The sequence below is a fragment of the Heptranchias perlo genome, chromosome 16 (assembly GCF_035084215.1).
Source record: "Heptranchias perlo isolate sHepPer1 chromosome 16, sHepPer1.hap1, whole genome shotgun sequence".
Taxonomy (NCBI): Eukaryota; Metazoa; Chordata; class Chondrichthyes; order Hexanchiformes; family Hexanchidae; genus Heptranchias; species Heptranchias perlo.
Genome location: NC_090340.1, coordinates 2,552,945 through 2,576,786, shown reverse-complemented (window position 1 = coordinate 2,576,786; position 23,842 = coordinate 2,552,945). Strand labels below are relative to the sequence as shown.

The window sequence follows — 23,842 nt, the reverse complement described above, 5'->3', positions numbered from 1 at the left end:
CAATCCCAAACTAATCCCACTGCCCCGCTCTCTCCCCATAGCCCTGTATCAATCCAATACTGGTCCCACTGCCCTGATCTCTCCCCCTATCCTTCTATCAGTAATAAGTTATTTGTCAGAGTTTGATAAATGCACTGTTCATATTTTATTGAATCTATTCTACGTATCATGATAGAAAGTCCTTATAATCCACATTTTCTTGCTTGAAGCTTGCCAATTTTCTACTCCTCTGTCCTGGTTCTGTTACCAGAGAATCTGCTGATGGCAATAATGATGGACGAATGTTTGATCCATCAGATGTGACCTATTAGTGAAGAGGTCCAGTTATTTAAATTAAATGGGTTAAAGAATGCTTAAAGACTTGTATTGATAAGCACCTTTCACCACCTCAGGATATGCCATAGCGCTTTACAGCCAATGAAGTACTTTTTAAGTGTAGTCACTGTTGTAACGTTCACTATGAAGGTGCAGTGCCACAGTGGGAATAGGCTGCGATCTGATCCCCTAATAGTTTGGTCTGATTCTAAAGGTCTGTTAAGACAGTGGGCCAAGTGTTTAATGAGCAAGTGTGAAATGGCTCTCAGACATAAATCAGAGCACAACAGAATGAGATGAATATTGTAATTCCATATCGTGTATAATCGGTGGTCAAATCCGTTAATGCTGTAACTGTGCTCGCTGTAAAAGAATCATACAGCACAGAAGGAAGCCATTCGGCCCATTGCGCCTGTGCTGGCTCTTTTAAAGAGTTATCCAATTAGCCCCACTCCCCCGCTCTTTCCCCATAGTCCCGCTTTTTTTCTTCCTTTTCAAGTATTTATCCAATTCCCTTTTGAAAGTTATTATTGAATTTGCTCGGGCAGTGTATCCCAGGTCATAACAAATCGCTACGTAAAAAAATATTTTGCCAATTACTCTGGTTACCAACCCTTCTGCCAGTGGAAACAGTTTCTCTTTATTCACTCTATTAAAACCCCTGACGGACAATCCCTGGAGCTTTCAGTTAACACTGAGTTTTGGAACCCATCCTGGGACACAGTGAGTGACAGGATACCCTGGGACTAGAAGCACAGGCCAGGGAACCGCTTGCCTTGGATCGAGTGCTGAGGAGAGTCACTGTAGGAAAGGAACCGATTCTAAACATCCAAACACCGACACCCTGGGAGAAAGCAACTGAAAGAGGCAATAAGACAGACGTGGGAGTGACAAGAATCTGACCTAAAGTAGTACATTCAGCAGTTTCCCTCCAGTATGAATCGGCTGAAGCCACATTGGATAACAGGCTCAGTGAAACCTGTTCCAGCATGCGGTACACGCAAATGCTTTCTCTCGCATGCGAAGTCGCTGATTTACGTTACCAGTGCCCAGGCTGTCTGAAGAGCTTTGCACCCACATAGGTAGGGTCACTCGCCAGTGCGAGTCCACTGGTGAATTGCTAGCCTGTGTGATTTGCAGAACTGTTTCCAACAGTCTGTGCAGTCGAATGGCTTCAGCTCACTGTCAGTCTGCTGGTGCTTGGTCAGCTGTCTCGGTTGCTGTTCATTCAAACGGTTTCTCTCCAGTATGAAGCCGCTGGTGCAATGCCAGCTCACACGATGTGCCAAACCTCTGTGTAAACTCAACATTCAAATGTTTTTTCTCCAGCGTGAATTCATTGATGCACTTTCAATGCATTGCACAAGGAGAACCGCTGTGTACACATGGAGCACTCGAACGGTTTCTCCCCAGTGTGAATGCGCTGGTGCTGGACCAGGTCACTAGATGTGTAAAACCGTTTGCTACACACTGTGCACTGGAACGGTTTCTCTCCTGTGTGAACTCGCTGGTGCCTTTTTAAGCGGCTCGGGCACCTGAAGCCCTTCCCACAAACTGGACACTGAAAACCACCCGCTTCCTCAGGGGCCAATCTCCACTGATCCAGAGGAAGGGGGTGGTTTTCCGGTGTGTTAGAAGGACTCCAGGAGTCTCTGCTAATCTAGGACCTGGAGTCTGTACTGCTCTGGTCTACTGTGTATCTGTCATTGTAAGTACTAGGCCCTGTGCTGGAATATTATTGAAATCACACTGTACACCTGAACTTTGGGGGGTATAAACGTGGTGATAATGGAACAGCCGCCTGATGTTCGGATTAGTGAAGTATTAATGGACAACCTACTCACGACATTCCTTCCATTCCTTTAATGCAGACAACCCATCGATGTTAAATGTGTTCAAGCCTCCACTCAAATAGTGGAGAAAGGAATACTTAGCCCATAGAAGGGGCATTTACATACACACCATACAAAGAACACTTGATTTGCAATAAAATATAAGAGCAAGTTAAAAGTCTAATTATTAGATGAGGCCCATCAGACTGTAGTTGTCGAAACAAGTAGTGGCTCCAATCGCCATAAGCAGCAACCCACAAACTAGTTAAAAGTCACTCATTCTTAAAGATCTAATGAAATCAGAGGGAATGGGCACAAAGTCATAAAGTCAACAGCTGAGGGCACCTCCTGCCTGGTGAAGGGGCGAGGACTCTTGGTGCTAACCTCTCCATCCCTCAGTCTGCCCTTTATTCCCAGAACGATGCTGACTCTGGGTGGGATGATCAGAGGGGGTGGAGGTTGGAACAGAAAGGCCTCACCCACCACCCAATGTTTTGCTGTCCCCAAGAAGGGAAACGGGCAGTGGTGTCAGGACAGTCTATGCACAAAGGTGTGGGTTGAAGTCTAGCCTTGCACAGCTCCTCCTCACTGAGGGACCACTTGAGATCGTGGTGGAGCTTGAACAAACCCATGGAAATCTGCCGACCCTTCCACCATATATTGGGGTTCAGGGCAACCTGTCTCGGGGCATCAGCACGACCTCCCCGGGTCAGCTGGGTTAACAGAGATCATGAGGCCAGGTTTAAACCACTCAGTAGACCTCTAAAATGGCAGGTTACAATCTCCCCACACCTCAACCAAACTCAGAATGCGTATATAATGTCTGTGCGCTGTTACTGGACAGGGTGTTGATTTACTGTAGTAAATATCCCCCTTGTCCTTTAGTGTTAAATAATGTGTAAAAGTTCCAATATCCTATATGCTGATATGAGCCACTGTTTCCTGGATTGCACCCTGGTTACATAAACCGACAGCTGTAGGAAGGGACACTCTTTATAAAATGATCTTACCCATAGGACTTGCAAAGGAAAGAACTTTCATTTATATCATGCCTTTCACAACCAAAACACTTTACAGTCAATGAAGTACTTTTGAAGTGTGGTCACTGTTGTAATCATAGAATTATACAGCATATGAGGCCATTCAGCCCATCGTGCCTGTGCTGGCTCTTTGAAAGAGCTATCCAATTAGTCCCACTCCCCTGCTCTTCCCCATAGCCCTGCAAATTTTTCCACTTTAATATTTATCCAATTCCTTCTTGAAAGTTATAATTGAATCTACTTCCACCGTCCTTTCAGGCAGTGCATTCCAGATCATAACAACTTGCTGCGTATTTTTTTTTCCTCATGTCACCTCTGGATCTTTTGCCAATCACCTTAAATCTGTGTCTTCTGGTTACCGACCCTTCTGCCACTGGAAATGGTTTCTCCCATTACTCTATTAAAACCCTTCATGACTTTGAGCACCTCTAATAAATCTCCACTTAACCTTCTCCACTCTAAGGAGAACAATCCCAGCTTCTCCAGTCTCTCCACATAACTGAAGTCCCTCATCCCTGGTACCATTCTAGTAAATCTCTCCTGCACCCTCATGAAGGCCTTGATATCCTGTGTGATAAAGTGTGGTGCACCGAATTGGATACAATACTCCAGCTGGGGCTAACCAGTGATTTATAAAGGCTTAGCATAACATCCTTGCGTTTGTATTCTTTGCCTCTGTATTTACAGGCCAGGATCCTGGATGCCATTTTAACCACCATCTCAACTCATCCTGCCACTTCAAAAACTTGTGTACATACCCCCAGGTCTCTCTGTTCTTGCACCCCCTTTAAAATTATACCATTTAGTTTATATTGCCTCTCCTCATTCTTCCTACCAAAATGAATCACTTCACACTTCTCTGCGTTAAATTTCATTTGCCATGTGTCTGCCCATTTCACCAGTCTGTCTATGTCCGTCTGATACTATCCTCTTCACTGATTACTACACTTCAGAGTTTTGTGTCATTAGCAACTTTGAAATTGTGGACTCTGTACCCATGTCCAGGTCATTAATATATATCAAAAAGAGCTGTGGACCTAGTATCGACCCCTGGAAGTCATCGCTGTATACTTTCCTCCAGTTTGAAAAACAACCGTTCACTACTACTCTCTGCTTTCTGTCCCTTAGCCAATTTTGTATCCACACTGCCACTGCCCCTTTAATCCCATGAGCTTCAATTTTGCTAACAAGTCTATTATGTGGTACTTTATCAAATGCCTTTTAAAAGTCCATATACACATCAACCACACTACCCTCATCAACCCTCTCTGTTACTTCATCAAAGAACTCAATCAAGTTAGTCAAACACGATTTGCCTTTAACAAATCTGTGCTGGCTTTCATTTATTAACCCGGATTTTTCCAAGTGCCAATTAATTTTGTCCCAGATTACTGCCTAAGGCCAGCAATTGCTTTTAAAATAACAGTGAGCCAAATAGCGTTCACCGTTATCGATGGCAAAATGGAAGAGCAAGTTCCGGTGACCACACATGCGCAGTCAAACGCGGAAATCCAGAACTTGCTCTTCCTGGTTCGCCGGTGATGTGACAGCTTCGTGTTAAAGGGACCTCACTGGCTGCAAACAATAGAATCAACAGACTAGCACCAATGTGCTCTCCTGCCCAGTTGGAAACAAACTAATCTTGCCACAAAACAGGTACATTGAGTCCACAGCACAGAAACAAGCCATTTAGCCCAACTGGTCTGTGCCGGTGTTTATGCCCCACACCAGCCTCCTCTCACCCTATCAGCATATCCTTCTATTCCTTTCTCCCTCATGTGTTTATCCAGCTTCCCCTTAAATGCATCAATGCTATTCGCCTCAACTACTCCTTGGGGGAGCGAGTTCCACATTCTCACCACTCTCTGGGTAAAGAAGTTTCTCCTGAATTCCCTATTGGATTTATTCGTGACTATCTTATATTTATGACCTCTAGTTTAGGATTCCCCCACAAGTGGAAACAGGTACGCTCAGTTATAATCAGGTCTAAACTAAGTTTTAACTGTGTGGTAAGTCTTAATGACTGCCAAACAACCTCTCTGGCACTAAAACTCAACTTTTAAAAATGTGGAGTCTCATTGCTTCTGACCTTAATAGTTTTTGGATATTTAAAAAGTTTTTTTTTAAATTAAAAATTTCTAATTTTTTATGCTTTTTCCTTTTGGCTCTTTTATCTCAGTCTTTTTATCTTTTCCTCTCTTTAGTTCACTTTCCCTATGTCATTTTATAAAACCTATCGGGCACTTCCTGGTTTTTAACTTAGTGCTGTTTCACTATGAACAACACTTCCTAGGTCTCACGGCATGGCTTGCTTCAAGCTGATTGGTTGAGGGGCCTTAAAGATCCTTTCACCACTCACACAGCCCGGGACAGAACGCTGAAGTTATTTGACCAGTTCCAGGAAGTTGCTGCCAAAACGAGCACAGTAACTTGCTGGGCGACTTTAAATCAAACGAGTGGCGAGCACTGCTGGTTTGCCGCTCGGAGCAATTTAGAGTCATAGAGTTATACAGCACGGATAGAGGCCCTTCGGCCCATCGTGTCCGCGCCGGCCATCAAGCCCAGTCGAATCTAATCCCATATTCCAGCATTTGGTCCGTAGCCTTGTATGCTATGGCATTTCAAGTGCTCATCCAAATGATTCTTGAATGTTGTGAGGGTTCCTGCCTCCACAACCCTCTCAGGCAGTGAGTTCCAGACTCCAACCACCCTCTGGGTGAAAAAGTTCTTTCTCAAATCCCCTCTAAACCTCTCGCCTTTTACCTTGAATCTATGCCCCCTTGTTATAGAACCCTCAACGAAGGGAAAAAGCTCCCTGGTAACATCCTGGTGAATCTCCTCTGCACCCTCTCCAAAGCGATCACATCCTTCCTGTAGTGCGGCGACCAGAACTGCACACAGTACTCCAGCTGTGGCCTAACCAGTGTTTTATACAGCTCTATCATAACCTCCTTGCTCTTATATTCTATGCCTCGGCTAATAAAGGCAAGTATCCCATATGCCTTCTTTACCACCTTATCTACCTGTTCCGCCGCCTTCAGGGATCTGTGAACTTGCACACCAAGATCCCTCTGACCCTCTGTCTTGCCTAGGGTCTTCCCATTCATTGTGTATTCCCTTGCCTTGTTAGTCCCTCCAAAGTGCATCACCTCGCACTTTTCCGGGTTAAATTCCATTTGCCACTGTTCCGCCCATCTGACCAACCCATCTATATCGTCCTGCAGACTGAGGCTATCCTCCTCGCTATTTACCACCCTACCAATTTTTGTATCATCAGCGAACTTACTGATCATACCTTTTACATTCATATCCAAGTCGTTAATGTAGACCACAAACAGCAAGGGCCCCAGCACAGATCCCTGTGGTACCCCACTGGCCACAGGCTTCCAGTCACAAAAACAACCTTCAACCATCACCCTCTGCCTTCTGCCACTAAGCCAGTTTTGTATCCAAAGTGCCAAGGCACCCTGGACTCCATGGGCTCGTACCTTCTTGACCAGTCTCCTGTGGGGGACTTTATCGAAGGCCTTACTGAAATCCATGTATACCACATCCACTGCGTTACCCTCATCCACACGCCTAGTCACCCCCTCAAAAAATTCAATCAAATTAGTCAGACATGATCTTCCCTTGACAAAGCCATGTTGACTATCCCTGATTAATCCTTGCTTCTCCAAGTGGAGACTAATTTTGTCCTTCAGAATTTTTTCCAATAATTTTCCTACCACTGATGTTAGGCTCACTGGCCTGTAGTTCCCCGGTTTTTCCCTACTCCCCTTCTTGAATAATGGTACTACATTAGCGGTTCTCCAGTCCTCTGGCACATCCCCTGTGGCCAGAGAGGTTCTGAATATATGTGTTAGAGCCCCCGCAATCTCCTCCTCTGCCTCACACAGTAGCCTGGGATACATTTCGTCCGGGCCTGGGGATTTATCCATTTTTAGGCCTGCTAAAACCGCCAATACCTCCTCCTGCTCGATGTTAATATGTTCGAGTATATCACAGTCCCCCTGTCGTATTTCTATGTCTATGTCGTCCTTCTCCATAGTGAAAACAGATGCAAAAAATTCATTTAGAACCCCTCCTACATCTGCCGGCTCCACACACAGATTGCCATTTTTGTCCCTAATGGGCCCTATTTTTTCCCTAGTTATCCTCTTACCCTTAATATACTAAAAAACATCTTAGGATTTTCCTTTATTTTGCTCGCCAGTGTTTTTTCATGGCCCCTCCTTGATCTCCTAATTTCTTTTTTAAGTATCCCCCTGCACTTTTTGTACTCCTCTGGGGCTTCCTCCGTCCTTCGCCTTTTGTATCTGCCAAAAGCCCTCCTTTTTTTCCTAATCCATTCTCGTATATCCCCTGACATCCAAGGTTCCCTGGAGTTCTTGGAACCACCCTTGACCTTTACGGGAACATGTTGCCATTGTATGGTCTCAATCTCCCTTCTGAAAGACTCCCATTGCTCCGATGCGGACTTTCCTACAAGCAGCTGATCCCAGTCCATTTTGGCCAGATCCTGCCTTATCCTATTAAAATCGGCCTTCCCCCAATTTAGAACCTTTATTTCCGGCCCCTCCCTGTCCTTTTCCATGACCACCTTAAATCTCACTGAATTATGGTCACTGTCACCAAAGTGCTCACCTACTAGCACTTCTTCCACTTGGACGGCCACATTCCCTAGAATTAGGTCCAGTACCGCCCCCTCTCTTGTAGGACTTTCTACATGCTGGCTCAAAAAGCTCTCCTGGATGCACGTTAAGAATTTTGTACCCTCTAAGCCTTTTACACTCTGAGTATCCCAGTTAATATTGGGGAAGTTGAAATCCCCCATTATTACCCTATTATTTGCACAATTTTCTGAGATTTGCCTACATATCTGTTCCTCTATCTCCCCCTGACTGTTTGGGGGTCTATAGTACACTCCCATCAAAGTGCTTGCCCCCTTTTTGTTTTTAAGCTCCACCCATATGGCCTCATTTGAGGAACCTGCTAATATGGCAGTAATTGATTCTTTAATTAATATTGCGACCCCCCCTCCTCTTATACCTCCCCCTCTGTCTCGCCTGAAGATTCTGTACCCGGGAATATTGAGCTGCCAATCTTGCCCCTCCCTCAACCATGTCTCTGTGACAGCAACAATATCATACTCCCATGTGTTTATCAACACCTTCAGTTCATCCACCTTATTTGCAAGACTCCTTGCATTAAAATAGATGCCATCCAGCCTTGCTCTTACATATTTGCCCTGTCTTCCAAGCTGACTTGTTTTTTTCTCAATATTTGGCTGCACATCACCCCCTATTGTAGCTCCACTCTGTATCCCATCCCCCTGCCAAGTTAGTTTAAACCCCCCCCCAACAGTGCTGGCAAACCTCACCGCAAGGATATTTGTCCCGCTCTGGTTCAGATGCAACTGCCCAATATTTACTGCCCAATATTTCTCAAAGTTTCCCCACCATTGACCTTAGGCTGACTGGCCTGTAATTGCTGGGTTTATCGCTCTCCCCTTTTTGAACAGAGGTTTAACATTTTCAGATAATGAAGCAATCCGAGCCCACATGCAGCAAGACTTGGACAACATCCGGGCTTGGGCTGATGAGTGGCAAATAACATTCGCGCCAGACAAGTGCCAGGCAATGACCATCTCCAACAAGAGAGAGTCTAACACCTCCCCTTACATTCAACGGCATTACCATCGCCGAATCCCCCATCAACAACATCCTGGGGGGTCACCATTGACCAGAAACTTAACTGGACCAGCCATATAAATACTGTGGCTACAAGAGCAGGTCAGAGGCTGGGTATTCTGCAGCGAGTGCCTCACCTCCTGACTCCCCAAAGCCTTTCCACCATCTACAAGGCACAAGTCAGGAGTGTGATGGAATACTCTCCACTTGTCTGGATGGGTGCAGCTTCAACAACACTCAAGAAGCTCGACACCATCCAGGACAAAGCAGCCTGATTGGCACCCCTTCCACCACCCTAAACATTCACTCCCTTCACCACCGGCGCACTGTGGCTGCAGTGTGTACCATCCACAGGATGCACTGCAGCAACTCGCCAAGGCTTCTTCGACAGCACCTCCCGAATCTGCAACCTCTACCACCTCGAAGGACAAGAGCAGCAGGCACATGGGAACACCACCACCTGCACGTTCCCCTCCAAGTCACACACCATCCCAACTTGGAAATATATCGCCGTTCCTTCATCGTCGCTGGGTCAAAATCCTGGAACTCCCTTCCTAACAGCACTGTGGGAGAACCTTCACCACACGGACTGCAGCGGTTTAAGGCGGCGGCTCACCACCACCTTCTCAAGGGCAATTAGGGATGGGCAATAAATGCTGGCCTTGCCAGCAACGCCAACATCCCATGAACGAATAATAAAAAAAAATCCTCTAGTCCACTGCCACCACTCTGATATTCAAGGAGAATTGGAAGAATTGTGGCCAGAGCCTCTGCAATTTCCACCCTTAATTCCCTCAGCAACATAGGATGTATCCCATTCGGAACTGGTGACTTTTCTACTTTGAACGCTGCCAACCTTTTAAGTACCTCCTCTTTGTCAACTACCTCCTCCTTTACTGTGACATTGTAGGTGACGCTTACTTGAGACTTAGTAACAATAGTGACTACACTTCCAAAGTAACTCTGGCTGTGAAGCATTGTGAAAGTTGTGAAAGTAGAATGCTCTGAACCATTGACTTTCAGCGGCTGTGGCTGCGGGTATTGTCTGTCTTTTGGGAAAATTTGAGGTGTTGTTAGAAAGAGAGCTTTACAATCCGTGCTTGTTCAGGGAACAAGTAGTTAGGTCAGGGCTGACCTTCTCGTGGTCACCGTACAAACCCGCTCAGTTTGTGAAAATTGGACTTTATTCTCTTCCGCTTAATTTGTTGACAGCTAATGGAAAAAGGACCTTGATTACTTTACCCAACAACAGTGAGATGAAACAAGGATTATTCAGGAACACAAGCACAGATCACAACCAAAGATTCTATGCTACACCTGCCCGACAGTAAACTCTGTTCAACTCTCTCCTCATAATTATAGTTTCCATCACTGGCATCATCTTGGTGAATGTACACCATGGCTTTAATGTCCTTTCCATAATATGGGGAGCCCAGGACTCTAACTATAGCTTAACCAATTACTTCTTTACTCCTGTACTCTACCACTGTTTATGAAATCCAAAATGCTGTTGGTCTTTACAGCTTTATCCACCTTCATTCACACTTCCGGGGAATTGTGACCAGGGTCGTTAGTGGTATGAGGATCCCAGGGGGCTGAGTGCACAGTGGGAAACCCCAGGTCTCTGTGTCAATCCCCCCCCTTCAGTGTCTTTCCATTGAGTGTATACTCACATTCATTGTTTGTCCTTTCATAACGTATTACTTCACACGTCTCCACATTAAACTGCATCTGCCCCCTATCTTCCTATTCCATTAACCTGTCAAACCTTCCTTACATATTTTTCAGTTCGCCTTATTTGAGACAGGGACAAAGAGAACTGGAGTGAGAGAGAGAGAAAGAGATGGAGAGAAGAAAGAGAGCGAGCAAAGAGAGAGAGAGAGAGAGAGAGAAAAGAGAGATTTAAACCACCCTGCATGGTATGTGTGTAACGTCAGTGAGTAGTCACACTGACAGTATATTTAGAATTTTGCCTTTTCTCAGATATATAATTTGCTGCTCTTCAACTTTGAAAACTTGGCCACCTCGATCAAACCTTTTGTGTGATTCACGGAGGAAGTTGATCAGTAAAAACTGTGCATCAAATTACCTGGAGGGATTAATTAGCAATTTAATGGACATAAACTGTGATCTAAGGTGTTAGCACTATACTGTACTCTGTCTTGTGGAGATAATCCCTGGTGTTTTCAGTTAACACTTCATTGAGAAATTGACCATGGGAAAGTGTGTGACCTGATACCCTGGAACTGGACAGCTGTTTGTGAGATCATCCATTTCATTCTACAAGTGTTGCTAACATAGTTACCATGGCAAAGGAAGCCATTCTAAATCTCTAAACACTGAATACCAGAGACATAGCTGCACACAGTGGAGTCGCAAGTCTCCGACCTAATCCACTATCTCTCCAGCGTGACATCATTGTAACCCTGGCAATTGACAGAATATGCTTTTTATGCACAATGCAAATCATGCAGTTTCTAGTCAGTGTGGATTTGCAGATGCCGTATCAAGTGACCAGATGTGTAAAATCGTTTCTTACACACCCTACATTCGAACGGTCTCTCTCCGGTGTGAATCCGCTGGTGCACTTTCAAGTCGTTGCAGGTGGAAAACCGCTTTGTGCAAACATTGCACTCAAACGGTTTCTCTCCTCTGTGAAATCGCTGATGTCTTATCAAGTTACTGGATTTACTAAATCGCTTTTTACACTCTGCACACTCAAACGGCTTCTCTCCTGTGTGAACTCGCAGGTGTTTTTTCAACAGGCAGGGCCACCTGAAACGCTTCCCACAAACAAAACACTGAAAGCTGTCTGTGTCCTGAGGGGCCGTCCCCTGCTGACTGGGTCCAGGAGTCTCCGCTGATCCAGGCTGATCATTTACTAACATTTCCGCTTCTTTCAGTATTTCCATGTTGGCTCTTTGTCCCAGAGTATCTGACCGTGCTCCGTCTAGCAAACCTGAACACAAAGAACATGTGAATCAGTAAACATCCAGTGGGCTCCCCTCAGCTATTAATATCCCCGGGCCCTCTGCGCAGGTCTCTGGTTTAACTGCATTTCAAGGAGTGGAAAATGTCACTGTTTCTGCTGCTGTCGGTGTAGCTCAGAATATTCAGGCATTGCAACATTAGGTACAGCACAACCCTGCAGTGTGCCTCAGCCCCGACCTCAGCAATGACCTCGACCCCAGCAATGACACCCCCGGAGCAATGGTGAGCCACCATCATCATTAAACCATACGCCAAGGTACATGTACATCTGATTGATATATTTATTAAATATAAATGCAGCAGCTTGGTGTTGTAGGTGTTCCCATCTACGATTCCACCTAGGGAATGACTGGACTTCACCTCCCCATAACGGAGCAACTGATAGGCCTGGAATCGTGTTCCCTCTCAAGATAAGTGCAGCGTTAAACATTGAAGTGTTCTATTTGTGTTTAAATTAGTTGCAGGAATCAGTAGCAGGTCTACCACAGGTTCAAATTTACATTCATAACTTGGATTCCAAACCCAAGTGCAGGTAAAACCTGCAGGTAATAGCAAACTGGGAAGGGGAATCGATTCTGAGGACACAACTCCCCAACTACAGAATCAGATGGACAAACTAGACTAGTGCACAGAACGATGGCAGATGAAATTTAACACAGAAAAGTGTAGGGTACTGTACATAGGAGGGAAAAATCAGACCAAGCACTGGCTGGCAGCAGTAGAATACTGAACAGGAGAAAGTCAGAGGAAGTCCTAGTCAAACTGTAGAGTTTTGTAAACAATTTTACAACACCAAGTTATAGTCCAACAAATTTATTTTAAATTCCACAAGCTTTCGGAGGCTTCCTCCTTCGTCAGGACCAAGGCTGTAATGAGGTCTGGAGCAGAGTGGTCCTGGCGGAACCCAAACTGAGCATGTTGCTTCTGTTGTTTAGCATGCATGCTGTCCTGAGTTGTAGCTTCACCAGGTTGGCACCTCATTTTTAGGTACGCCTGGTGCTGCTCTTGGCAAGCTCTTCACACTCCTCATTGAACCAGGATTGATCCCCTGGCTTGTTGGTAATGGTAGAGTGAGGAATATGCTGTGCCGTGAGGTTACAGATTGTGCTGGAATACAATTCTGCTGCTGCTGATGGCCCACAGCGCCTCGTTTATAGAAAGGGGCATAGAGTACAAGAGCATAAAGATTCCAATCTATTTGTAAAAAATGGTTCAGCCTCAGTTAGAGTCTGGGTGCAGCGTTGAGCACTGCATTATGGAAAGGACATTAAAGTTACAGAGAACGTACAATGTAGATTCACCAGGATGATGCCAGTGATGGGAAACTATAATTATGAGGAGAGATTTGAGAAACTGGGGCTATTACCACTGGAGCAGAAAAGGCTGAGGTTTTTTTTTTAGTTATGAAGAGTTTTGATAGGGTGATTCGGGAAAGACTATTTCCTCTGATTCGAGAGTCAGTGATGACGGGTCATCAATTCAAAGTCATTGCAGAGTGAAGAGAGAGGTTTGGAGAAACTTCTTTACACAGAGGGCTGTTGGAGCATGGAATGGTTTGACACAGGGAGTAGGTGAGGTAGAAAACATTGTACCTTTTAAAGGAAAAATAGAAAGTTGGGCGTTGGGGTTAGTCTGGGGTGGATACTGTGCTATAGGGAGAGAGCGGGACAGTGGGATTAGTTTTGGATTGATACAGGGCTATGCGGAGAGAGAGGGGCAGTGGGATTAGTTTGGGATCGATACAGGACAAGGGGAGGGAGCACAGCAGTGGGATTAGTTTTGGTTTGATACAGGGCTATGGGGAGAGATGAGGGCAGTGGGATTAGTTCTGGATTGATACAGGGCTATGCGGAGAGAGCAGGGCAGTGGATTCGTTCTGGATTGATACAGGGCTATGCGGAGAGAGCAGGGCAGTGGATTCGTTCTGGATTGATACAGGGCTATGGGGAGAGAGTGGGGCAGTGGGATTAGTTTGGGATTGATGCAGTGCAATGGGGAGAGCACAATGCAGTGGGATGAGTCTGGGATTGATACAGGGTCACGGGGAGAGATGAGGACAGTGAGATTAGTTTTGGATTGATACAGGGCTATAGCAAGAGATTGTGATTAGCGTTGGATGAATACAGGGCAATGGAATTAATTCTGGATTGATACAGGACTAGGGGAGAGAGGACTGCAGTGAGATTTCTTTATGATTAATGCAGTGCTATGGGGAGTGAGCAGTACAGTAGAATTAGTTTTGGATTGATACGGGGCAATGGGCAGAGTAAGGGGCAGTGGAATTAATTTGGGATTGATACAGGGCTATGCGGAGACAGCAGGACCGTGAGGTTAATTGCGATTGTCACAGGGCTATGGGGAGGGAACGGGGCAGTAGGATTAGTTTTGGAATGATACAGGACTATGGGGAGAAAGCAGGGCAATGAGATCACTTTGGGATTGATACAGCGCTATGGGGAGAGAGCAGTACAGTGGGATTAGTTTCAGAATGATACAGGGTGATGGGGAGAGTGGGTCATTGGGATTAGTTTTGGATTGACACAGGGCTATGGGGAGAAGGAAGTCAGTGAGATTACTTTGCGACTGATATAGTGCTGTGGGGAGAAAGCAGGGCAGTGGGATCAGTTTTGGGTTATGGGGAGGGTGTGGTACCATGGGATTAATTTTGGATCGATACAGGGCTGTAGGGAGAACAGGGCAATGTGATTAGTTTAGGATCGATACAGGGCTATGGGGAGAGCACAGGGAAGTGGGATTAGTTTGGGATTTCTCCTGCAAAAACCTGGCACAGATACTGGGCTGAATGATCTCCTTTTATAATGTAAATTTCTAATGGTCCTCAATGACCCAAAATCTCGTGCCCACTCTAGACATCGACTGAGGCTTTAACTGCCAAAGAAATTGAGGAAACAACCAAAGAACTCAATACATACGAATTAAAAGCAGGAGTAGGCCATTCGGCCCCTCGAGCCTGCTCTGCCATTTGATAAGAGGCCGGCATTTATTGCTCATCCCTAATTGCCCTTGAGAAGGTGGTGGTGAGCCGCCTTCTTGAACTGCTGCAGTCCGTGTGGTGAAGGTTCTCCCACAGTGCTGTTAGGAAGGGAGTTCCAGGATTTTGACCCAGCGACGATGAAGGAACGGCGATATATTTCCAAGTCGGGATGGTGTGTGACTTGGAGGGGCACGTGCAGGTGGTGTTGTTCCCATGTACCTGCTGCTCTTGTCCTTCTAGGTGATAGAGGTCGCGGGTTTGGGAGGTGCTGTCGAAGAAGCCTTGGCGAGTTGCTGCAGTGCATCCTGTGGATGGTACACACTGCAGCCACAGTGCGCCGGTGGTGAAGGGAGTGAATGTTTAGGGTGGTGGATGGGGTGCCAATCAAACGGGCTGCTTTGTCTTGGATGGCGTCGAGCTTCTTGAGTGTTGTTGGAGCTGCACTCAAGAATACTCTCCACTTGCCTGGATAGGCAAGTGGAGAGTATTCCATCACACTCCTGACTTGTGCCTTGTAGATGGTGGAAAGGCTTTGGGGAGTCAGGAGGTGAGTCACTCGCCGCAGAATACCCAGCCTCTGACCTGCTCTTGTAGCCACAGTACTTATATGGCTGGTCCAGTTAAGTTTCTGGTCAATGGTGACCCCCAGGATGTTGATGGTGGGCGATTCGACGATGGTAGTGCCGTTGAACGTCAAGGGAACGTGGTTAGACTCTCTCTTGTTGCAGATGGTCATTGCCTGGCACTTGTCTGGCGTGAATGTTACTTGCCACTTATGAGCCCAAGCCTGGATGTTGTCCAGGTCTTGCTGCATGCTGGCTCGGACTGCTTCATTATCTGAGGGGTTGCGAATGGAACTGAACACTGTGCAATCATCAGAGATCATCCCCATTTCTGACCTTATGATGGAGGGAAGGTCTGTTTACAGTTTATTGAGATGAGAGTAGACAGAGTGGATAGAGAGAAACTGTTCCCATTGGCAGAACAGTCAAGAACCAGAGGACATAGATTTAAGGTGATTGGCAGAAGAACCAAAGGTGACATGAGGAAAAACTTTTTTTTAAAAAACTCAGCGAGTGGTTCGAATCTGGAATGCACTGCCTGAGGGGTGGTGGAGGCAGATTCAATCATGGCTTTCTAAAGAGAACTGGATAAGTACTTGAAAGGAAAAAATTTGCAGGGCTACGGGAGAAGGGCAGGGGAGTGGGACGTGCTCGATTGCTCTTGCATAGAGCAAGTGCGGACTTGATGAGCCGAATGGCCTGCTTCGTGTTTTAACCTTTCTATAGTTCTATGATTATACTGTCTGTTTACTGTTTATAGAGATGGAACAGGTTTAGACAGTGTGTGATACATTTCTCCAGTAAGAACATAAGAAATAGGAGCAGGAGTAGGCCATCCGGCCCCTTGCGTCTGCTCCACCATTCAATAAGATCATTGCTGATCTTCGACCTCAACTCCACTTTCCCGCCCGATCCCCATATCCCTTGATTCCCCTGGAGTCCAAAAATCTATCCATCAAAGCCTTGAATATACTCAATGACTCAGCATCCACAGCCCTCTGGGGTAGAGAATTCCAAAAATTCACAACCCTGAGTGAAGAAATTCCTCCTCATCTCAGTCTTAAAAAAACAACCCCTTATCCTGCGACTGTGGCCCCTCGTGCTGGACTCTCCAGCCAGGGAAACAACCTCTCAGCATCTACTCTGTCAAGCTCCCTCAGAATCTTATATGTTTCAATGAGATCACCTCTCGTTCTTCTCAACTCCAGAGAGTATAGGCCCATTCTACTCAACCCAGCAGGCAGGATGTTTCCCCTGGCTGGGGGGTCTAGAACGAGGGTTCACAGTCTCAGGATACGGGGTAGGACATTTAGGACTGAGATCAGGAGAAATTTCTTCACTCTGACGGTGGTGAACCCGTGGAATTCTCGACCACAGAAAGCTGTGGAGGCCAAGTCACTGAATATATTTAAGGAGGAGACAGATAGATTTCTAGACACAAACGGCATCAAGGGGTATGGGGAGAGAGCGGGAATATGGCACTGAGATAGAGGATCAGCCATGATCATATTGAATGGTGGAGCAGGCTCGAAGGGCTGAACGGCCTACTCCTACTCCTATTTTCTATGTTTCTAACCTCTCCTCATAGGACAACCTTCTCATCTCAGGAATTAATCAGGATTAAAATATAAAACACTGGTTAGGCCACAGCTTGAGTACTGCGTACAGTTCTGGTCACATTAAGGAAAGATGTGATTGCACTAGAGGGTACAGAGGAGATATAAGAGGATGTTGCCAGGGCTGGAGAATTTTAGCTATGAGAAAAGATTGGATAGGCTGGGGTTGTTTTCTTTGGAACAAAGGAGGCTGAGGAGAACTTAATTGAGGTGTATAAAATTATGACGGGACTAGATAGAGTGGATAGGGAGGACCTATTTCCCTTAGCAGAGGAGTCAGTGACCAGGGGACATAGATTTAAAGTAGTTGGTAGAAGGATTAGAGAGGAGCTGAGGAGAATTTTCTTCATCCAGAGAGTGGTGGGGTCTGGAACTCACTGCCTGAGAGGGTGGGAGAGGCAGAAACACTCAACTCATTTAAAAAGTACTTGGATGTGCACTTGAAGTGCCATAACCTATAGGACTACGGAACAAGTGCTGGAAAGTGGGATTAATTTAGATGGCTCTTTTTCGACCGGCACGGACACGATGGCCTGAAGCGCCCCCTTCTGTGCCGTAACTTTCTATGATTCGATGCACCACCTTCCTTAGATAAGGGGATCTAAACTATACACAATACTCCAGGTGCGGTCTCACCAAAAGATTGTAGTAAGACTTCCTTACTCTTGTACTCCAACCCCCTTGCAATAAAGGCCAACATGATATTTGCCTTCCTAATTGCTGTGTCTGCACGCTAACTTTTTGTGTTTCTTGTACACTCAAGGACACTCAAAACTGACAGCAAAAGCTTCTACAAGTATATAAAAAGGAAGAGGGTAGCTAAAGTAAACACTGATCCCTTAGAGGATGAGACTGGGGAAATAATAATGGAAAACAAGGAAATGGCAGAGGAATTGAACAGATATTTTGGATCTGTCTTCACAGTAGAAGACACTAATAACATACCAATAATAGTAGATAATCAAGGGGCAAAGGGGAGGGATGAACTAAAAACAATCACTATCACTAGAGAAAAAGTACTAGGTAAACTAATGAGTCTAAAGGCTGACAAGTCCCCTGGACCCGATGGCTTGCATCCAAGGGTCTTAAAGGAAGTGGCTACAGAGATAGTGGATGCATTGGTTGTAATCTTCCAGAATTCACTAGATTCCGGAAAAGTCCCAGCGGATTGGAAAACCGCAAACGTAACACCCCTGTTCAAGAAGGGAGTGAGACAGAAAGCAGGGAACTATAGACCTGTTAGCCGAACATCTGTCATTGTGAAAATGCTAGAATCCATTACTGGATATATCTGGAGACTCATAGTAAAACCATGTTGACTCTCCTTGATTGTATGAAGGGGAAATCATGTCTGACAAATTTATTAGAGTTATTTGAGGAAGTAACGGGCACGGTGGATAAAGGTGAACCAGTAGATGTAGTGTATTGGGATTTCCAAAAGGCATTCGATAAGGTGCCACATAAAAGGTTACTGCACAAGATAAGAACTCATGGTGTTGGAGGTAATATACTGGCATGGATAGAGGATTGACTAACTAACAGAAAACAAAGAGTCAGGATAAAAGGGTCATTTTCAAAATGGCAATCTGTAACTAATGGGGTGCCGCAGGGATCAGTGCTGGGGCCTCAACTATTTACAATATACATCAATGACTTGGATGAAGGAACAAAGTGTATTGTGGCCAAATTTGCTGATTATACAAAGACAGATGGAAAAGCAAGTTGCGAGGAGGACACAAAGTGTCTGAAAAGGGATACCGACAGGTTAAGCGAATGGCCAAAAATTTGGCAGATGGAATATAATGTGGGAAAATGTGAAGTCATCCACTTTGGGAGGAAAAATAAAAAAGCAAATTATTGAATGGAGAAATACTACAAAATGCTGCGGTACAGAGGGATCTGGGTGCCCTCGTAGATGAAACACAAAAAGTCAACATACAGGTGCAGCAGGTAATCCGGAAGGCAAACGGAATATTGCCCTTTATTTCTAGGGGGATGGAGTATAAAAGCAGGGAAGTTATGCTACAACTGTACAGGGTGCTGGTGGGACCAGACCTGGAGTACTGCGTACAGTTCTGGTGCCCTTATTTAAGGAAGGACATACTTGCATTGGAGGCAGTTCAGAGAAGGTTCACTAGGTTGATTCCCGGTATGGAAGGGTTGCCTTATGAGGAAAGATTGAACAGGTTGGGTCTATACTCATTGGAATTTAGAAGAATGAGAGGAGATCTTATTGAAATATACAAGATTCTGAGGGGGCTCGATAGGGTAGATGCTGAGAGGATGTTACCCCTCATGGGGGAATCAAGAACTAGGGGGCATAACCTCAGAATAAGGGGTCGCCCGTCTAAGACGGAAATAAGAAGGAATTTCTTCTCCCAGAGGGTCGTGAATCTTTGGAATTCTTTACCCCAAAAGCTGTGAAGGCTCAGTCATTGAGTACATTCAAGGCTGAGTTAGACAAATTTTTGATCAGCAAAGGAGTCAAAGGATATGGGAAAAGGCAGGAAAGTGGAGATGAGGTAAAAATCAGATCAGCCATGATCTCATTAAATGGCAAAACAGGCTCGAGGGGCCGAATGGCCTAATCCTGCTCCTATCTCTTATGGTCTTATTTGCTTTCCTAATTGCTTGCTGTATCTGCACACTAACTTTTTGTGTTTCTTGTATGAGGACACCCAGGTCCCGCTGAACACCAACATTTAATAGTTTCTCACCATTTAAAAAATATTGTTTTTCTATTCTTCCTACCAAAGTGAATAAGCTCACATTTCCCAACATTATACTCCATCTGCCCCCTTCTTGCCCACTCACTTAAACCTGTCTATATCCCTTTGCAGACTCTTTGTGTCCTCCTCACAGCTTACTTTCCCACCTAGCTTTGTATCGTCAGCAAACTTGGATACATTACACTCGGTCGCTTCATCTCAGTCATTAATATAGATTGTAAATAGCTGAGGCCCAAGCACCGATCCTTGTGGCACCCCACTAGTTACAGCCTGCCAACCTGAATATGACCCATTTATCCCTACTCTCTGTTTTCTGTCCGTAAACCAAACCATGCTAATATATTACCCCCAACCCTATGAGCCCTTATCTTGTACAACAACTTTTTATCTGGCACCTTATCAAATGCCTTTTGAAAATCCAAATATACTACATCCACTGGTTCCCTTTATCTACCCTGCTAGTTAGTCTCAAAAAACTCTAATAAATTTGTCAAACACCTTTCATAAAACCATGTTGACTCCGCCTAATCATATTATGATTTTCTAAGTGCCCTGTTACTACGTCCTTAATAATGGATTCCAGCATTTTCCTGACTACTGATGTCAGGCTAACTGGCCTGTAGTTCCCTGTTTTCTCTCTCCGTCCTTTCTTGAATAGCGGGGTTACATTTGCCACCTTCCAATCCACTGGGACCATTCTAGAATCTAGGGAATTTTGGAAGAACACAACCAATGCATCCACCATCTCTGCAGCCACCTCTTTTAGAATCCTAGGACGTAGGCCATCAGGTCATGGGGATTTGTTAGCTTTTTGTCGTGTTAGTTTCTCTAGTACTTTTTCTCTACTGATATTATACTGTCTGTTTACTGTTCATAGAGATGGGACAGTTTTAAACAGTGTGTGATATTGCAGTCTGCAATTTTAGCCTGAGACATATGTGCCGTGTTCACCTACTTTGGGACACAACTGTTGATGTTGCTATGAATTCTGAGGAAAAAACAGCACACAATCAGTGGAATCCTTCCGGTCAACTCAGATTCTGTAACGATTTTAAAAAGTAACTTATAATATACACATTATTCCATTACAAATTGTGTTTCTCTCTGTCAACATCCCAGTTACTGTGTAATGTAGAATCCTTGTTTGTAGAACAACAAATGAATTTACACAGCACCATTAATGTCATAAAACATCCAAAGGCGCTTCACAAAAGCATAATCAATCAACAACTGACAAACAATGAAGCATTAAATTACAGTTCTAAATTAACAGATAGCTGCAGTATCCCAAAACTGAGAAGGGGATTGAGATTGGGTGTAGACACAGAACCCAATGACTTCCAGGGAGGTAGACAGCTGCACATGAACTGGTAAAACTGGCCCACCTTCGGGAAATTGGAGAGGGACTATCACTGACAGTCCCTATTCCCTCGGAATACAGGATGCAGAGAACTCCCGGCACATTCTGTGTGTGACTACATGTAATGCAGTGAATTGCTCAAACACTCACACTTACCTGGATTTCCCCACAAGATTCTTTCTGTAAACTTCTAGGATTTTTCACACAACTGAATCTTGTTGGTTCTGTTCTGGAGACAACTGAAAGAAGAAAGTAACAGCGTTCAATTATTTAGTGTCCTTTCATGACTCTAAGAAATGTCCCATGATATTTTTACATAAAACAACTTGTTAGTGCAGTTAATGTAAATGTTCTCACTCCACAACTCCCTCCTGGATATACAGCCCACTCCTGAAAACTCACAGTCCTGACCAACTCAATCATCAGACAACTTCACTAAAGGAGCTGACTGCAAATCAGGGACTCGGGCTTTTCTATTAAGGATTCCTCCTGATAGAAAACCCCATTCCGCAGTCAATAAAACCAGTTGGGTAAATATAAAGTGAAATGTAATGGGGGCTGCAGCCTGGACTCAGCCCCCAGCCCCCAGCCCCACTTACCTGCCTCACACTCAGCAATTCCTCAACAATGGCGGCCTGACCTGGGCCTCGGCCCCGCGCATGCGCGCAAACCAGCCTGCCAGGATGTTGCACGCTTGGATTAGAAGCCCCTTCTGCGCACGCGTGAATGTTTAAACCCGATCGGGGAGGCGGGAGCCGGATCGGATCTCCGTCACAGCCACAATTCAATTCACAATATATTTTGACAGTTATTATATATATGTTCGTGTAAACTGGCAGAAGTGCTTTAACCCAAGAGCATTGCTTTCCAGCGATACCCAGTTCAAAATTCTGACTTTGTTGCGACTCAATGTCGGCTTTCCATACCCACCGTCCCCCGCGGCTCGGAAACCGCTCTATCGGTTGCACAGCCCCGCAGAGCGCATGCGCACCAAATCCTGACCGAAGAGCGGGTGAGGACAGAACAATGGGATCTCGGAGCGGGCCGGGCGGAGGCGGCGGAAATACCTCAGCGACATCGATTAAAATGATCACAGACTGAGTAAAGTTATTCCCTAGACTGAAGTTACCGGCTCGGCCTTTCTTGGCGCGCCTGAAGCGGACGAGGCTGCGACCGGAAAACGGAGTGCGGTTCCTGCACCAAGATGGAGGGGCGTCACGTGACGCTGCCTGGTTTGATTGACAGCTGAAGGTGGGGCGAGGGGAGCTGGTGCACGGTGAGGCCGGGCACCGGGCGAGGGGAGCTGGTGCACGGTGAGACCGGGCACCGGGCGAGGGGAGCTGGTGCACGGTGAGACCGGGCACCGGGCGAGGGGAGCTGGTGCACGGTGAGACCGGGCACCGGGCGAGGGGAGCTGGTGCACGGTGAGACCGGGCACCGGGCGAGGGGAGCTGGTGCACGGTGAGACCGGGCACCGGGCGAGGGGAGCTGGTGCACGGTGAGACCGGGCACCGGGCGAGGGGAGCTGGTGCACGGTGAGACCGGGCACCGGGCGAGGGGAGCTGGTGCACGGTGAGACTGGGCACCGGGCGAGGGGAGCTGGTGCACGGTGAGACTGGGCACCGGGCGAGGGGAGCTGGTGCACGGTGAGGCTGGGCATCGGGCGAGGGGAGCTGGTGCACGGTGAGACTGGGCACCGGGCGAGGGGAGCTGGTGCACGGTGAGACTGGGCACCGGGCGAGGGGAGCTGGTGCACGGTGAGGCTGGGCATCGGGCGAGGGGAGCTGGTGCACGGTGAGACTGGGCACCGGGCGAGGGGAGCTGGTGCACGGTGAGACTGGGCACCGGGCGAGGGGAGCTGGTGCACGGTGAGGCCGGGCACCGGGCGAGGGGAGCTGGTGCACGGTGAGGCCGGGCACCGGGCGAGGGGAGCTGGTGCACGGTGAGACTGGGCACCGGGCGAGGGGAGCTGGTGCACGGTGAGACCGGGCACCGGGTGAGGGGAGCTGGTGCACGGTGAGACCGGGCACCGGGCGAGGGGAGCTGGTGCACGGTGAGGCTGGGCACCGGGCGAGGGGAGCTGGTGCACGGTGAGACTGGGCACCGGGCGAGGGGAGCTGGTGCACGGTGAGGCCGGGCACCGGGCGAGGGGAGCTGGTGCACGGTGAGACTGGGCACCGGGCGAGGGGAGCTGGTGCACGGTGAGACCGGGCACCGGGCGAGGGGAGCTGGTGCACGGTGAGGCCGGGCACCGGGCGAGGGGAGCTGGTGCACGGTGAGGCCGGGCACCGGGCGAGGGGAGCTGGTGCACCGTGAGGCCGGGCACCGGGCGAGGGGAGCTGGTGCCCGGTGAGGCCGGGCACCGGGCGAGGGGAGCTGGTGCACGGTGAGGCCGGGCACCGGGCGAGGGGAGCTGGTGCACGGTGAGGCCGGGCACCGGGCGAGGGGAGCTGGTGCACGGTGAGGCCGGGCACTGGGCGAGGGGAGCTGGTGCACGGTGAGGCCGGGCGAGGGGAGCTGGTGCACGGTGAGGCCGGGCACCGGGCACCGGGCGAGGGGAGCTGGTGCACGGTGAGGCCGGGCACCGGGCGAGGGGAGCTGGTGCGCGGTGAGGCCGGGCACCGGGCGAGGGGAGCTGGTGCACGGTGAGACCGGGCACCGGGCGAGGGGAGCTGGTGCACGGTGAGACCGGGCACCGGGCGAGGGGAGCT

General features: G+C 47.2%; 1 pseudogene; it reads right to left on the bottom strand.

The window, feature by feature from the left end:
• Positions 1-1,618: 1,618 nt before the first annotated feature.
• LOC137333867 (zinc finger protein 180-like) lies at positions 1,619-21,818 on the bottom strand (annotated as a pseudogene).
• Positions 21,819-23,842: the final 2,024 nt, after the last annotated feature.